We start from the raw sequence: 11,222 nt of genomic DNA on the forward strand, positions 1-11,222 counted from the left end.
TGAAATCTCTCATGGCTATCATAACATTGCCCTTTTTGACACACCTTTTCTATTTCCCTTTGTAATCTGTGGACCACATCCCAGCTACTGTATATAACTGCCACCAGGGTCCTTTTACCCTTGCAGTTTCTTAACTCAATCCACAAGGATTCAACATCTTCTGATCTTATGTTACATCTGTTTACTGATTTGATGCCATTTTTTACCAGCAGAGCCACTCCATGCCCTCAGCCTACCTTCCTATCCATTCCTATCCCTCCAAAACAACGTGTAACATTGGACATTCAGCTCCCAACTACAGTCATCCTTTGGCCACAATTCAGTGATGGCCACAACATCATACTTAACAATCTGCTATCGGTCAACAAGATCATTCACCTTATTTCTTATACTCCATGCACTGACATATAACGCTTTGAGTGCTGTATTTGCTACCTTTTTAGATTCTGCATTCCTAATGCACTGATACTCACCTTGCTGGCTGCAATTTTGTCCTGTCATCTGCCTGTCCTTCCTAAGAGTCTGACTGCATGCCATCTTTGCTTTTTTACCATCTGTCCTAGCCAGAGTCCCTTCACTCAGGTTCCCAAACCCCTGCCAAATTAGCTTAAACCCTCCCCAACAGCGCTAACAAACCTGCCCATGAGTATATTGGTCCCCCTCGGGTTCAGATACAACCTGTCACTTTTGTACAGGTCCTACCTACCCCAGACAAGATCACAATGATCCGAGAACCTTCTCCCTGCACCAGGTTCTCAGCCACTCATTACTCTGTCAAATCATCCTGTTTCTACCCTCACTAGTGCATGACACAGGTAGCAATCCAGAAACTACTATCCTGGAGGTCCTAGCTGTCTGCCTAGCTCTCTAAATTCTCTCTTCAGGACCTCATTGCTTTTCCTTCCTGTGTCATTGGTACCAATATGTACCAAGACACTTGGCTGCTCTTCCTCCCACTCCAAAATGCTGTGGACACGATCTGAGATGTCCCTGACCCTGGCAGCTGGGAGGCAACATACCATTCAGGTGTCCCATTAATGTTCACTGAATCTCCTGTCTGTTCCCCTGATTACTGAGTCCCTTATCACTACCACTCCCCTCTTTCCTTTCTGCACCATGGATCCATGCTCAGTGCCAGTAACCTGGTCTCCATGGCATTCCCTTGGGAATGCAACAACAATATCCAAAACAGTATACTTATTATTGAGGAGAATGGCCACAGGGGGGCTTCGTGCTAATTGCCTATTCACAATTCCATTTCTCCTGACAGTCACCCAGCAACATAGGGGTGACTGCTTCCCTAGGGGTAACTCTAATCAATTAACTCTCCCGTACAAGCCAAAAGTCATCCAACAGCTGCTCCAGATCCTGAACACAGTCTTCAAGGAGCTGCAGCTGGATGCACTTCACGCAGATGTAATTCCCTGGGAGACTCTGGGTCTTCCAGGACTCCAACAACCAGCATGAAGAGCACACAATGGCCATTTACTGGACTAGGTGCAGTAAGAAGGAAAAAAAAGGAATGAGGTACAGGAGCTTGGAGACCCATACTCAATGACTTAGGAACGGGTTCCTCTCCTCTTCCATTAGATTTCTGAATGGCCCATGAACCTTTGAATACTACCTTGTTATTCCTCTTTTACACGATTATTTTATTGTAACTTACAGTACTTTTTCACAGTACTGCTGCCACAAAACAACAAATTTCACGAAGTATATCAGTGATTAAAAAAAACTTGATTCTGATTCTGAAATTGGATGCTGAGATTGTAAATTGTTTGGTTCTGTGCTCAAGGTAGAAAGAACATCTACTTAGTGCCAAAATTTAAAGATCATAGTTTTAGTCTTGTTATCCTTCACTGGAAGAAGCTGCAGATGAGCCAAACCAAATTTCTACGTGTAGCAAAAGTGGGAGAGCCTTCAGAAATATATCCAATATGTCAAAGCTTGCGGAAAGACAAGAAGCCGAGGGAGGAAATAAATGTAAACATAGATTCGGAGCATGCTACAGGTGACTTTGGTAAGGACAATATGAATTTAGTGGCAAGACAATGAGAGTCAGGAAAAGTGGGAGCAGAATTTGGAAGCAAATATGCAGTGTGTTCAAAGAGTGTTAGGGATTGAGGTGCAGTTTGTGGGGCTATTATGGATGTTTCTTTTGATGAAGAGGACAATATTTTTGATGAAAAATGAACACTACATGAGGAGTAGAAAACATATGCATTATTACCTAATGTGGGGCAAGGTTAAAACAATAGAATGATCAACACTATGATTGAAATAGGTTCAAGGGAGTAAGAAGTGGGACTCATTGACAACATAATCTCAGAGATAAAATGAGCAGGAAAGGGAACAAAGCTAGTGGAAGACTTGGGAACAGGATTATGGCTGGCACATGAAGTCACTCTTTTATTGGCAGAGAGCAGGGCTGGATGGTGGGGGAGCTGCCGGGCCTCAAGCCATGATGTCATCTGTTTACAGTCATGAGGAGAGAGGTGGTTGGAGCCGGTGACCCAGGGGTCATGTGGCACAGTGTCCAGGCTGAAGTCAGTGCTGCCCACCTTCCTGGTGTTTGCTCGGCAAAAGAGAACCTATACTGTGACAAACAAGAAAAGCTGCAGATGCTGGAAATCTGAGTGACACACACAAAATGCTGGAGAAACTCAGCAGGCCAGGCAGCATCTATTGAAAAAAGTACAGTCGACATCTCAGGCCTAAAACCTTCAGCAATGCTATATCGTGGTCCATTACAGATTTTTGCAGCATTTATGGCTCTGGTCTGGACTATGATTTTTAGCATGATTGTACCTTACTGATACCTTTATATACATGCAATTTTATATGTGCTATGCATTCTTTGTGCTGAATGGCTGTTGGTACTATGTTTTTTACTGTGGTCCTGCAGAAATGCTGGCTCATTTGGCTGTATTTGAGGATCTTCATGTCTGATTGAATGACAATAAAACTTTAATTGAATTGAGTGATTAAGTAATCTGCTTTTTGATGTTGCTTGAGGGGGATTGGGAGAATTCTCCTCTTTGAAATTGTGTGCCTGTTACACTTACCTGATATTTACAACTTTTACAACTTGAGCTTTGAATGATTTTGAAATGTAGTCTCTGAACCATTAGAGCCCTGCCTTAATATGGTAACGTTACCAATACTCCACATCAGCAAAGACACAAAAGCAAAATGATGCAGGTGCTGCAACTCTGAGCCAGAAATTTTAAAACTGAAAATACACAGTAGATCAACAACATGTGAGCACAGTCCCCATTAATTGGACATTGTGAATCACCATTTTTTCTGACTATCCTGAGTACTGTGGCTTTCTTTGACATACCAAAGATGTATGGATTAATAATTTAATTGGCTATTCTAAATTTCCCCTCCATTGTAGGTGAATAGTACAATAAATTGAGATTTGTAGAGAATCTTTATAACTAGGTGCTTGCTAATCAGCATGGAAGGTGGGGAAGTGGGGGAGCTAAAGGGCCTGTTTCCATAGTCTATAACTCTGTGACTCTATCAATGTACCATCTGGTTGCAGCAAGAGATTTTATAATCAAGGTTCCACTAGTAGTAAATTAAATATCAATTAAAGCTAAATTAAATGGAAATTATGCATGGGCACAGGTGGCCTTTTATAGGTGTGCTTCTAAGTTAACATATTGCATTCGGTGTTCACGATGAAGTCTGCTCTCAAATAGACAAACCAAACACACATTGTTCACTCCTCAAGGACAACCTTGAACTTCCAGTGTCTTGTAATTTTTATTCTCCAATTCACTCTCATTCTGACCTCTCTGTCTTTGACCACCTGCACTGTCCCATTGTAAGCTTCAGGAACATCTTTTATCTGAGTGTGTTATGGTCATTGGGACTTAACAGTCTCATGTAACCCTTTCTCACTTTCTCCATTGATGTGGCTGCATGTTTCTTCTCAATTTATTTCATTAGTTATTTCTACCATTTACTGCTGTTTCTTAAAGTAATAGTCAATGTTCTTGTTGCGTTTCATATGGAGGAGGGAGTTTGGAGGGCTGAAGATCATGTTGGTGGGTTTGATGTTTCTCTCTGAACTGACTTCCATAGTTTTCTTTGTCTCATGGCTATCTGGAGGAGAGGAATCTCAGAGTTGTAAACTGCATACATACTTTGATAACAAATGAACCTTTGAATCTTTACATTTGGTCCCAATCAAGCACAGACATTCCCACTGTTCTCTGCATCCTTTTCTTACTTTGCAACTTAAAAAAAGGCACCTGACTTCTCACCTTAACAGTTCTGATGAAGGTTCTTTGATTCCAAATGTCAGCTGTGTTTCTCTCCCTCCCCCCACAGCTGCCTGACCTATTGAGAGCTTCTGGGATTTTTCTGGGTTTTTTTGTCACCAATTCATTTTAGTTGTTTCAAAAGCTTCAGGCTAAGCTATTTCCCCACCATATCAGCAATTGCAAATTAAATACGAATGAAATGGAATGGTTGCAGTAAATGGAATAACACCCAACTCCTAAAATGAATGTCATTGCAGATAAAATCTGGTGTTAACACCTTTATATTACATGTCAAAGTAGAACTTGTTCCAAAACTGCGGGAAGTCACACACTGTTAATATTTTCTCCTGCTAATGTAGCAGTCATATCAAAAATTGTCTGAGAAGTTTATTTTATCAACCAACAGCAATTTAGTAACTGATATGTATGAAAATATAATATCTTAACCGCATTATTTTTTCCTCTGTTTTTATAACTTCACAACGTTTGCTTATGGATGCTGTTGACTCTTCTGCATCTCTGAGCATTAGTACTGGTGTTTTAATCAACTGAATAGTGCCATTTTATAAAGCTTATTTCTGCTTCCAAATATTGTCTAATAACATTTAACTTTCCTTCCAGACAATCCAAGCTACGGTAAGTTTTATCCCTATGTTGGAAAGGGATACTGTGACTATTCGTAAGACACCAGTCAGAATAATGATGGAAGATACTGTTGTGTGCATACATCTACTGATGCTTCTGGACGCATCATCAGTGATGTTCCCGGAATCATCGGGTGTTTCGGGTCTTTCAGCATCATACACCCTCCTCCAGGTGACCCAGTCGGGGCTGATCAGACCCCAGCTTGTGTCCAGGTGGCTCCATGGCTCCCCCCTCAAGCCACAGCCACCTTGAGGCCCTCTCTGCCGCATCTATACAAACATATCAGAGTCTCATGAATACATGAATTTTCTTGGTCAGTTTTTTTAACACGGCAGTTTTTTTAACTATGTTCAAATATTTTCAGCACACAAACATTTTCACACTTTCTAATCACGTAAAATCCAACATAAGCAATTACAGTGTATAAGAACTCAAGACCATAAGATATAGGAGCAGAATTAGGGCATTTGGCCCATCAAATCTGCTCTGCCATTTCATCATGGCTGATTCAACTTTCCTCTCAGCCCTGTTCTCCTGGCTTCTTTCTCCCCATATCGCTTCATTCCCTGACCAATCAAAAAACTATCAACTTTGCCTGAAATATAGGCTTGGCCTCCACAGCTTTTCTGCTCTCTGGCTAAAGAAATTCCTCCTCATCTCCATTCTAAAAAACACCCCTCTATCCTGACCTTGTATCCTCTGGTCTTAGACTCTCCCACAATAGGAAGCATCCTCTCCTCATCCACTCTATCAATGCCTTTCACCAGTTGAGAGGTTTCAATGAGGTCACCTTGTTCTTCAAATTCCAGTGAATTCCAGATTGTAAAGGAACATTGAAGCCTTCCCTGAACATAAATAATATTTTAAAGCAAGGCCTTACGGCACTAGCGATCAGGATTGAGGTTCAATTCCTGCTGCTGCCTGTAAGGAGTTTGTATGTTCTCCCTGTAACCATCTGGGTTTCTTCTGGGTGCTCCCATTTCCTCCCAAAAGGTTAAGGTTAGGGTTAGTGAGTTGTCGGAATGGACTAAAAGCATGGTGACACTTCTGGGCTGCCCTTGGACTGTGTTCATCATTGATGCAAGCAACGCATTTCACTGTATGTTTCAATGTATGTATGACAAATAAAGTTAATGTTTCTTTCTAAGAAAAATGCCTTACTACTAAAATAACAAACATTTGTCTATTACACAGTTCTTAGAACTTACTGTGTACAAATCAGCCACATCTGTTGTTATATTACAATATTCTGTATGTTTCTGGTAACTATGTATAATATCAGTCCATAAACAATAATTACTCTTTTAATAGTGTCTCTCCTTGAAGGAGTATTTCAGTGGTTGCTTCTTTGGTTGCAGTAGAGCTTGTATACAAATGCTTTCAAGATATTCTGGGAATGAAATCAACTATGAGCATATTTGCTGACTTTGTAGTTGCTTCATGAATGAAGCACTGTTGTAGATAGTTTAAATTACTGACTATTTCCAATTAGAGAGAAAGTAAGGGAAAAACTGAGAGAAAACTGCTGGTTGTGAAATTATTAAAATTATGTACCATGTATACATTAAAAATCGAACATTGGGGATAGCAACTGAGATAGCATATGAACTTTTCCCAAGAGATAGTGAACTTTGCAAATCAGTTGCGAGAATACATAATGAAACAATGAAGCTGCTGGTGTTGATGGATTTTCAGTAAAGTATCTTGTGCAACATATGCAGAGAGGTGAAGCAGGAGTCCCCGCTGTTTATTGAGCTAGTTATAACAGATTATAACGGAATAGATAAAAGTAAGGATGTTATTGTATCTCATTGAACACATGGTACCAAAATTGCATCAATAACACATGGCAGAGATGGATGACCTACACTTATACCCAGTGATACTGCCTCACTTTTTCTCACTCCACATTCGCATAGCCTAATCTGCTGGTCATCTTCTATAGTTTTGTATGTCATGTCTTTTACATTCCTTTGTTTGCATTTTCATTCTCTAAAGGCTTTATTTCTCAGCTTTTGTTTATTTTCTCTCTCTGCTACAGCACCTATTAACCCATCAACAAGATGCCCTCTAAAACCCAGGCTTCACCCTATCACACATATTCCCTTTGTCCTACTCCTCCCTCGTTCACACCATCTGCAACGTAATTTATAGAAAACTTCCTTTCCCCTGTCCCAGTTCCTTAACCTAAAATGTCAACACTGTTCCTCTTTCCACAGATACTCCCTTACCTACTGACCATTTCCAGTACTTTCTGCTTTCATGTAATTTTTCTAGCATCTGCAGTTTTTTTCCAAATTTTCACCCACTGAATTACAGTACATTGCAGTAATTAATGATAGTGGTGTAAATGCACAGACTGACATTTCAATGTAACAACCTATATTTCTCATCATTGTAGTTAAAAGCCAATCGTGTGCACTTCGTGTACAATAGGATTACACTGAAGTTTGCGATCATGTCAGACTGACAATGGATGTTGGAAAAGTTTGGTGTTGGTGAACTGGCAAACCTTGTACTCCAAATGTCAGAAGCTCATGACAGTGGAAGGGATTGAATGCTGAAGAATTCACTGCCTGAAGAGGGCCGCTGAAGGGCTCATTTCCCTGAGGCAGAAATGGAGATTCCAGTGGAAACACCAGCTAAGCTGTTGACCCTGAACATCACAACAACATCAGGACCATGAAAAATTGCAAACAGTTGGAAAGGACAGTCCATCAAACCTGAAATCTCTTAGACTTTGTGCTAGAATAAAGCACGTAGAAACTTGTAAGAAAATTGAAGATGTTTCCTGTAGTAGGAGGCTACAGGACCATGGGGCAAAGCCTCAGAATAGAAGGATGTCCCTTTAGAACAGAGGGGAGGAGGATTTTGGCGAGTCTATGGAATCCATTGCCACAGGCAGCTGAGGAGGGTGAGTCATTGGGTATCTTTAGAGTGGAGCTTCATCGTTTTTTGATTAGTAAGGGTGTTAAAGGTTGTGGGGAGGACACAGGTGACTGGGATGAGAGTGAAAATAATCAGTCATGATCAAATGGTAGAGCTGTTTGATGGGCCGAATGGCCCGGTTCTGCTTCTGTGTTTTATGGCTTTAACAAGGATCCACATGGAACATAATCCGCACATTGCTGTTACTTCCTGAGAGAAGTCAGTGATAAGATTGATGATCCCGACCTGGGTATACACTAGGGAAAAAAAATTCCATGATTCAAAACAAAGGATACATTTTCTCAGCATTTGGTTTCTCAACGGCATTAGAGAGAATGGTGCTTATAATGTTGTCTTCCTTAAGTACTGAAACACTTCATATTTACAGCACTGACTGATCCAGACAGGCCAACCTCCAACAGTTTATTTGAGGGACATCTGAGGCTAATTTGAAGGATTTGTGTGCCTCTTTTAGTGAAAAACAAATGAGGGACAGGACATGCCAGAGTAAGACTCCCTTCGTATCTAAGTTAATACATGCAGCACAGTGTTTGACAAAAAAAATTAGGTCAGAGTTCAGGACTGATCCATGTCTGTGTTACTTGTGCTACATGGCCATACTGCTTCGAGTCACAGTTCTGTGAAAATCATAGGCAAAATTAAGGTTATGGAATCATCTTACCTTAAAGTTCTAAATTCTTTAGCATTCAATGGCTTCAATCTTACATTCAATACTGAGGTGATTCATAACCTATAGTTAGCTTTAAAATCCAAACTCAACCTGTTCCATGATTAAAAATTCAAGGGCTCTCTGTCATCTTTGGTCCTTCAACAGAAGAATAGCAAAACTTCACAAACTATCTTGCAGCTCTTTTGTGGATGGCAGAACTCAACACTGACGTTTTGCTGTTGAACATATTACCACGCACAAGGGAGCACAAACTGGCAGTTTCCTATTAAAAGCAGATGAAGTTTTCTTTCACTCAGTATTAAAGTAATTCTTTTAAAAATTTATCCTTCACCCTTGACATCCGTCTTAGAGGAGAATACATTTTAAAGTCGTACTGGACAATATTAAGCAGGACCAATGATTAGCACAACTTAATAAAGTCTTTAGACATCATGTAAAGCAGAAGATTAGGTTTCTTTCATGTCTGCATTTGTTTGCTTTGATGGATGAACTATGCTATTTAAGAACCACATCAAAACCTACTGTGTCGTGTTTTGAATTCTAAAAACATCAGCCACATTTTTTTTCTGCCCAAGTGCCAAAGTATTTTTCCCCTTGATCTAGGATAGCTTGCTTGGTGCAAGCCAACAAATGTGGCCTGGCTAAAAGAATAATGTCTTTTACTGAAGAGATCAGATGTTAGCTCACTTCCACACTTAAGCTCTTGTGGTTTCACTGACCACCATTTACAGCACATTCCCAGCATTTTTTGCTATCAATCTTGTCAGGTGATACACATTGCACACTGTGGGAGAGAGAGGGTCTGAAAACAGGAAACCCTTTCTTCTCTACAATAACAGCAGCTACCATGCTGACAGTTGTAAAGGCATAGCAGTTGGCTGCCTGACAGGGTACCAAAGCAGTACTGGAATTCTTTACATGGCATGCAATTAGTAGGGGGCTGCACAGTTTGTACTCAATTAGATAGCAAAACAAGATAAGCTCTGACAGAAGAAAATAGCAGGTTGGCACTATGTGACCTGTTTATGTCGAGCTAAAGCTGGAGATATTCCGATCAGGAGGTAAGCATTAACCAGAAGATTTTCAGTCATTTTCAGCGTAAACCTGCCTTGGCTTTCACTCACCTAATATTCCATGTTTTGTTTCCATACAGACAAAACCATGCAAAGGCCGCAGTATAAATCAGATCTCATTGGGGTCTTTTGTACGCCGGTCAATAAGCTGCTGAAAGGCAGACAAGGCTTTTAAGAATCACTGAACCCTAAAGCTAGTCTGCTTCATTTGTGTTGCAGGCTATTAAGTCCAGAATTGCTGCCTCAACAGGAGATATTTACTCCTTTAGGGAATGATTTTTCTACACATCCGACCTTCACACAATTTCCCCACACAATTGTAACATCTTGAACAAACATAAAACGAAAGGCAATTGTTATGTTTGCAACTCCAAAACATAAAACCAATTGAAAGAAAAATATCAAGTCAGGAGATGCATATCTTATTTTTGTTTTATTTTCAACGAAGCGTGTAGTTATGGTGGGGTGCCGTAATGACGTATGACATTCATGTACTTTTGCATATAAACTGTAATGAACTATTTAAATAAGCAAAGAATGCTTAAACAGCAATAGATTTACAATGTCACTCAAATATTCTGAAATATTAAATACACAACACTCCTCCTTGCTTAGCTATAAACTCCAGCTTAACATGGATATATACACACACACACAGCATTCTACAGTACAACTATTATACAGACATCCACAGGAGAGTAAGTTTGAAATTGTCCCATTCAGGCCTAAAGATTTAATTGCTGTGGAGGATTTCTTACTCCTGTGGGATAACGCCTTTTCTGAGGTGGTGGGAGGAGGTCATTCTTCTTGGCAGCTGAGACCTGAGGCTGTGAAACAACCTCAGGTTCTGGGGCCTCCTACATGGTGGTTGTAGGGGTTGACTCTGGGACAGCAGGAAATGGTTCAGAGAAGTCTGGACACCTATTCTCTCTAACAATTGACTCTGCTCTCCACAACTGATCAATGTGTCATCTCCAGAAGACATCAGACACAATCTCCACTGTGTAGGAAAGTGGTCCAGTTCTGACCTTAATCTTTCCAAGTGCCCACTTTTGATCACCTCTGTAGTCTCTTGCCAGGACTGCTTGCACAGGAATGAAAAAATCGAAACTCCATGTTTGAGGAGTCCTTAATTTGTTTCAGCTGGTTGTCCTGCATACTCCTTCTGAGACTGGGTTTGAGGAGATCCGAGCTGAACGCAGGGAATGACCAAGGAACAGCATTGCTGGTGGATTGGTGGTTGTGGAGTCTGCTTCATTGTGGTATGCAAGGAGGAAATTGGTGAGCTTCCGATTCAGTGTCAGTGTAGAGTGCCCTACTGGCGTTGCTCACAGCGCACTCTTTAGACTCTGGACAAATGTTTCCCCCAAGCCATTTGGAACGGAGTGGTACAGTGCAGAGGTAATATGGAATACTGAAACTGTTCCACAATGAACTATGGTCCATTGTCACTGACGAAGTGTACCTTGAAGGCTGCATTCTTGGGATTTTGAACAGCAGCTGGTCGTGAGCTCCTGGGAGTGGGTCTGACCTCCACAAAGACGCGGATCTGAATGTAACAGTCAAGGTCTGGTCCATAAATTCCTCATTCCAGTTATTGCCTTTTCC

General features: G+C 40.8%; 1 long non-coding RNA gene across 1 annotated transcript in view; it reads right to left on the bottom strand.

Annotated features, from left to right (window-relative positions):
- The window catches only part of LOC132394034 (uncharacterized), a 95,424-nt gene extending 85,457 nt beyond the window's left edge, over positions 1-9,967 (bottom strand). Inside the window, exon 1 of the long non-coding RNA XR_009512145.1 lies at positions 9,666-9,967. This is a non-coding gene — a long non-coding RNA (uncharacterized LOC132394034). The remainder of the gene's footprint in view (positions 1-9,665) is intronic.
- Positions 9,968-11,222: the final 1,255 nt, after the last annotated feature.

The sequence above is a fragment of the Hypanus sabinus genome, chromosome 5 (genome assembly GCF_030144855.1).
Source record: "Hypanus sabinus isolate sHypSab1 chromosome 5, sHypSab1.hap1, whole genome shotgun sequence".
In the NCBI taxonomy this organism is placed as follows: domain Eukaryota; kingdom Metazoa; phylum Chordata; class Chondrichthyes; order Myliobatiformes; family Dasyatidae; genus Hypanus; species Hypanus sabinus.